A 7,477-nucleotide genomic window follows, 5' to 3' on the forward strand; every position below is an offset into this window, starting at 1 on the left:
GCCCTGGCTGGTGTAGCTCAGTGGATTGAGCGTGGGCTGGGAACCAAAGTGTCCCAGGTTTGATTCCCAGCCAGGGTACATGCCTGGGTTGCAGGCCATAACCCCTAGCAACCGCACATTGAAGTTTCTCTGTCTCTCTCTATCTCCCCCACTTCCCTCTCTAAAAATAAATAAATAAAATCTTAAAAAAAAAATAAAAAATAACACCATGTAACACAATATATTTTTCAAATATAAATGACTCATCAAATTTTTCTTGGAATTTATTGGGATAGGGAAAATTGTTTAATGTTTTATATATATTTTATTGATCATAGTGTTATTAACCTTTTACATTAAATAAAATGTTGTATTCAGATAAGTCCAGGCATAGTTGGTGAAATGACAATACCCAGGTATGGGAAGAAAAATAATAACTGATAATTTTGAAAAGGGGAAAGAAAATAATCTAAGGAAAAATCTCTTTGGGAAAGATATTGCAAAAATAAAATCATTCATCAGTAGTTAAATGGTATGAAATATTGATTTTAATTATTTGTGGGAAACCTAGAAATGACAGAAATTGAAAACTAATTTAAAAACTGTCAATTTGTGTTCTTTAGAATTGTACCTCAAAATTTTTCAGAGATGAATGAAAAAAACACAACATATGCAGATTTGAAACACCTTCCTTCCAGAAAGCACATGCAAAATGAAAGTGAGTATTTTTCCTAATCCCTATTGAATTCTGTTATTATTTTCTCTTACTTCTTAAATAATTTTGCTAAAGATTTTTTCTTAATTTAGCACATGACACTTTATGTCTAACATCTTCTCAGAATTGTACCATTTAAAAGATTTGTGTGATGGAGTTTGCCTAGTCAGAAGAAAACAATTACATCAATGTTTTTATTTGGAAAAATGTTTTCAACCACCTTCACACATCTTAATAACCTCCCTGTTTGTGAGAATAGTGTAAATACAAAGCAATGACAACATCTCTCTTTCAATCTCCAGAGGTAAAAGAGTCGGTAATTTACTCAGAAGTGAACAAATCTTCTTCAAACTCCAGACAGACAAAGATAACAAGGAATAAATCATCCAAAGGAAAAGGTAAAATTTGTGTAGAGGACCAAGCTTACATGTCCTCTAATTGTGTAGTCTGTGTGAATGTAATTCAACCACCATTACTCACAAACCACTGCTTGTTGTAACTGAGTTAGCCTGCCCACTTTCATGAGGCCTTTCAAGTCATATTTTATGTGTACACTCCTTCAGAAAAACCACTGTAAAAAATTAAGTATCCACCTTTAGTGTATTCCAGGGAATTAATGTAGTTTGGGTGCTCTGTATGCATGTGCATAACTGAGCAAGTCAGGTAGGAAAATTGTTTCTTTTCAACTTGTTTGGAAACAATTGTGAATCTCCTGATGTCACTCACTCATTCTACAAGTTGCAAGAGACAGTATATGATGACCATTATTTGACATGTGTTTGTGATTATAATTTCTTCTGTGCAGTAGGTGAGGTTAAACCTAATCTTGAAGAACAGTAATAAGGCTCCAATGAGAAAATTATAGTATGTTTGCAAGCCTTTGATATTAAGAAATATCAAAATAAGATATATATTAAATAAGAAATAAGCAAAATAAGAAATATCTTCTGAGAGTGGATAAATAAAAGTGATGTATACAGATATATTTTAGAAGTGTATTTGCAGTTTTAATGCCAAGTCTATATATCTAATATTCCACTTTGTATTCCTAAATCATTTAGATGAGGCAGGGGATAATTTTGGTAAAGTTAGAATGTGTGACTTCCCCAAGAGAAGCACAACAAACAGAATAAGGAGCAGAATGCAGGCATTCAATTCTCCATTCATTCTTGTTTCAAATTGTTAAGTATCACACTCAATTGACAATTTCAAGTTTGAAGATATTGAAGAGGTAGGGTACTGAATTTCTGAAAAATATCCCTCTGAAGTTGGCTTTTAAATTCAGTCTTGTCTTTGCTGAGTTACTCAGTCTCTCTTTTTTATCTCTGAGCAGTGTCTTCAGTACCATTTACCTGGTGTCTCACTGTTGTGATCCTTGGAATCTTCTGTTTCTTTCTTCTTGTAACAACTGGAATTTTGGCACTCATGGGTAAGTTCAACCAGCCCTGTGCCCTGAACTGTGTAGCTGATCCCCTAGGACTTACTTCTCTACTAGTATTTCTTTTCTACTAGTTCCATTGTTGTGATCAAAATTTCTATACAGGAAACCCTTCCACCTTCACCAGTAAAGTGATCACTTGGCTATTTCAAAGTTCTTGAAAACTTCTCACTTCTTCTTTACTCACAAATACCGGGTCATATGCAGGATATCACCAGGAAAGCTCTGTTGAGGTGTTCATGATGGTCGATCATGCTGTGTGCACATTAATTTTCACTCTCCTCTCTGATGCCTTCTTACAAGAAACTGTCAGCCTCCTTGGTTCACCATTGAATCTTCAGTCTGCAGCTCAAATTTACTTTGTAATTAGTTTATTCTTCTAAAGACCTGCTGCAACAAAATAATATATTTCCTCTATGCTATTGAAATTGCCACCTAAATTATGCTAAAGTCAACAGACTTCAAAATACTCTTCTCCAAATGTCTCTGACCATGTATCAAAATGATAAGAAATCACTAGAGATATTTCATTCTCTTCTGAAGTATGGTAAAATTCCATTACTTATGTTTGCTTTCATAATTTTGATCTTTTTCAGTCAAATAATTTTAAGTTTAAATTCTCGTGTCCAATTTAGCTTTAAGTAACTCTAGCTCACTTGCTCTTACCCTCATGTTCTCTAAGTGTCTCTGTCCCAGCACATCTGTCTGTCTGCCATTCCTTTCTGCTGGACGGCCTTCCACCTGTAGCCTGTCTCTGCCAGTAAAGACCATACCCATCCTCAAACCCGTTTGGTAAAATATTGAAGACTTTTCCAAATCCTCCATGATTATTACATAATTACCTAACCAAGTGTTAATTCTTCATTCAAAAGACTCATTTTTTCACATCTTCTTATTTTCGTCTTGTAATTTTTATCCTGGATAATGGTTTCCAACCTCAGCACTATTGACATTTTTGTGGGGTAATTATTTGTTAGGGATGCTGTTTTGTGAATTATAGGTTATTAGCAGCATCCTTGTCCGCTACTCACTAGAGTACCATAGTAACATCCAAATTGACTTCAGATGTGGCCAATGCACTCTGGAGGGTAGAATTATCCCCCCTTGAGAACCGCTGCTCTGGATCATTTTCCTCTCATGTTAGACACTGTGAGTGACTCAAAATGAGGTACCAGGCTTGCATTAAAGGCAGTTATACTCATATACAGTGTATCTAATTCTCTGTGTATATATTTTAAAGAACACCATTCTGTTTAATGGCCTTGACTCAAGGTTCCTGGTTTGCAAATCAAGCTCTTTGATTTGTGTGTGTCTGTGTGAAATTTATTGACATATGATTCATCTATACAATTCACCACTTCATAGCCTATTATTCAATGGCTTCTAATATATTCAAATAGTAAAATTATAACTGTAATCAATATAAAACATTTTTATCCCCAATAAAGCAACCCTATATGCATTAGCACTTATTGCCCATTTCCTTTCAAATTAGTCAGCCTGAAACAATCACTATTCTACTTTCTATATCCATTGAGTTGTTTATTCTGAGCATCTTATAAAATGCAATCATATAATACATTATCTTTTCAGGCTGGGTTATTTCAATCAATGTAATGTTTCCAAGGTTCTTGGATGATGGAATATATCAGTATGGCCTTGATTTAAACATCCAAAATAGTCTATTTTATGAGATGGATATAATATTATGTACATTATTCTTATAAGTGATTTTCAAATCTTTTCTCTCATCCTTTTAGTTATCTTTTCACTCTCCTGATGTTAACTTCTAATGCACCAAAGCTTGTAAATTTGAAGTCTTGCTGACGTCTCACGCTATTTCAGAGCTCACCTTGTTAGCCAATCTCTGCTGGGTTCAGCAGCAACACTGAATTACTTGTGTCACCCGTCATGTAGTCCCCTACAGCCTTCCCATCACAGCAAGTGAGTTTCTTCAAAAGAGAACCTTTGCATTTTTCATGGTTGTATCCAAGATCCACTAAGATGTGTTACCATTAACTAATATATTTTAAACAAATGATATATAAATGTGTAAATCCTATACAGAGAAGAGGTGCCTAAAGTGGACACATATAAAAATGGTCGTTACTCCTGAACATGAACTAACATTATTAAAATTAAAACTATGCTTATTATTCAGTCCCATGTTATCTTCTCCTTGAGCTAATAATGTCCAGAAAAGTTTTCCAGGGTCATCACGAATACCAGCCACAGAAAACACCACTGGACAACCTCACACAGGAAGACAATTCCATGTTGAAAAAACACAACTTTCACAGAGGAACCACTTCACACAGGTATGCAGACAAATGACTTGAAGCCTGAGACCGATAGGGCTCTCCTCTGCTCTCCTCAGTCAGCTGATATCCTGTTCCAATCGGACTTTTTTATGCATAAATAATCACAGGATCCAAATTTAATTTTTACTTAATTGAACAAGAAAAAAATCTGCCTTTCCCAGAGATTAGGTTTTATTGTTTGTACAATACTATATTTTTCAACTTACTGGTTCTCCAAATAATACGTTTTCTACAGAAAACAAACAAAACCATAAAAAACAAACTCTCACTATCAGATTTTCTAATCATTATTAAACCTCTCAATATGGTTGTGCAGTCAGGGAATAAGTTCAGACTGTCTCTGTACCTACAGATTTTACTCAGTCTAGAGAATTCAGAGAAGTTGCTTCTCATTATTAAGTCCTTTTTGTTGAAGTTGTAGGGAAAATATCAATCTTCTTAGAAATTCTTAAAAATATTATACATAGAATCAGTGAAAATTTTAAGTTATATAACTCTTCCCAGGCCAGAAAGTTTATTTGGAAAGCTAAAATGAAGCCCATCATCCCCATTCAATAAATGTGTTTAGAAGGACTGGAAAGGATTTCTGTGTCTCATCCTCAGACTCCTCTTTTAAGATGCACACTGGGTAATATCTTTTCTTTTCAAGGAAGCAAGAGCAGCACATGTGAGAGAAAACGGTCATGCAATAAAGAGAAGTGTTATTATTTTTCCTGTGATTTGAAGACCTATGAAGACAGTAAGAAATCCTGTAAGAAAATGAACTATAAACTTCTTAAGATTGAAGATGAAAAAGAAATGGTGATATATATTTTCTGTTTATTTATAATATTTTACTTATTAATTATTAGAGAGAGGGACTGGAAGGGAGAGAAACATGGATGTGTGGGACAAATATTGATCAGCTGCCTCTCACACACCTACAGCCAGAGACCCGTCCCACAACCCAGGTTTGAAACCTGACAGGGAATTGAACCAGCAAACTTGTGGTTTGAGGAATGATGCTTAACCCACTGAACCACACATGTCAGGGCTGTCTATTTGCAGTTTTCCAGCTCACACCATATAGCATTTATCTAGTCATTATTGGCTAAGTATTATGCCCCAGAATACTTGAGTTTCTCTGCACTGCTTACAGTTGTAAAGTGACTCAGATGCAGACAGTGCTCATGCTACAGTAAGAAATACAAATGGAAATTAAATTAGAATTTTATTTAATTCATCTAATCCATCCACAATTAAAATTTCTGCAACATTGTAAATGTAAAGTAAAACACAAACCAATGAGGAAAAATCTGTCCTTACAATATATCTTTATCAACAGTAATTGCATATCTTATATCAATTATTTTATAAAAATGGGCCTTCAGTCTCTCTGAAATAAATCATTATGCTTCCAGCAAAATCAGGAAATAACAGTATTGTTACCAAGTTTGACGTGAACAGGAAACTGCTCTATGAACTGAAGTTGAAGTTCAATTATTTCTAAGTCAGATTAAATTTTAACTCATATTAGCCTCCACATAAAACTGAACTGAATATTTCATGATTTTTATCATTTTATTGGCACTGAGTACAGAATTAACTTATCATTAAAAAATAACATATCCTAAGACTCCAGTTAGGAATAATTTTTAATATTCTCTCAACAATACAATAAGAAACATTAAGAATCACTCTATTTTCTGTACTAGTCCAATTATCCACTTATTTGATTTTCAACAACTCAAAAGCCACTGTAAAATATATGAAATTGAAATCTATGAGGAAAACAGAAAAACATGAATCCAGAAAGAAAAAAATTACAGTCTGAATTAACCTCTTTTTTACTCCAACAGAAAACTACATGCATGGTAATGGAAGTTAAATAGACTTATTATAGTGATCATTTTTAATATACACTAAGAGCAAATCATAGTGAAATACCTGAAACTAATAAAAGTGCATATGTTAATTTTCAAAAAACAAAACATTGCAATTGTCATTTATAGAAAGAATTTTAGATGTCCTATTTATTACTGACGAGGTAAAGAGCTTACATGAAAATGTTGAATATTTACCAGGTAAGGGAGCTAATGTGATATCTTGATATGTATCTGTTTCACATAAATAACTCATGACATTTTAGTGAGAAAAGTGTTTATAGTTTTCTTAGATGAGAGCTATAGAATTTAAATGGGTGATGACCAGATTTTCAGAAATATTTACATAACTACACTCGCACAACCATGAATTACTACAGAAACATTAGCAAAGTGAAAAGTGTTTGCCTAAGGAATTTTGGGATTTTAAGAGACTCTATACCACTACATAGTTTGTTTACCCTCAACTTTTTTATAGACTTACAGAATTTCAAACTGACACTCTAAATAATGCTGTATTTGATCATCCTCTTATCGATTTTCCACTGTTAATGCATCATTTGACAAAAAAAAATCTTAACTTGGGGTACCATGGATATACAGATTTTCCAAGAATGAGTTTCAGAGTCTAGGGTCTTAATTTTCCTCCACAGTAGCTTAATTGTCAAATAAAGACATCTGTGAAAACCCAGATAGGGAATGCTAAATTTTATGTCTAGACTCACATATGAATTTGTTTTCTGGTCTATAATGTCTAATATAGTGGTGTACATGTGTCTAATATGTGTCTCTAGACACATATACGTTCTTTCCGCCCTCTGGGCAGAGGAACTAATCTTTTGCCATCTTCTCAAAGTTATGGGAAACAAAAAGAAAACTGGGAATATTTTCTATCCACCATATTTAGAAAGATCAAGTCAGAGAATTTATGCACATATGCTCTGTAAAAATTAAAGTGCAATATGAATATCATTTATTTTGTTACTTATTGAATAACTTACAGCCAGCCATTAATTATACATAGACACCTCATATGATGAGTAGCAGATGCTTCCTCAAGATGCTCATTTTTCAGGAATAACCACAGTCCTTGTGAAGCAAAAATAGACAACAGTGTTATTAGTAATCTCATACCTCTGATGCCTGGAGCCCAAAGTAGAAA

General features: G+C 33.8%; 1 long non-coding RNA gene across 1 annotated transcript; it reads left to right on the forward strand.

Moving 5' to 3' along the window:
* Positions 1-600: 600 nt before the first annotated feature.
* On the forward strand, positions 601-2,123 carry LOC123827886. The gene is made up of 3 exons (XR_006787371.1): positions 601-697; positions 997-1,092; positions 2,028-2,123. It is a non-coding gene; the product is annotated as an uncharacterized LOC123827886 (long non-coding RNA).
* The last annotated feature ends 5,354 nt before the right edge of the window (positions 2,124-7,477 follow it).

Source organism: Phyllostomus hastatus, unplaced genomic scaffold, assembly GCF_019186645.2.
Source record: "Phyllostomus hastatus isolate PE091 unplaced genomic scaffold, TTU_PhHast_1.1 phas_contig_930, whole genome shotgun sequence".
Taxonomy (NCBI): Eukaryota; Metazoa; Chordata; class Mammalia; order Chiroptera; family Phyllostomidae; genus Phyllostomus; species Phyllostomus hastatus.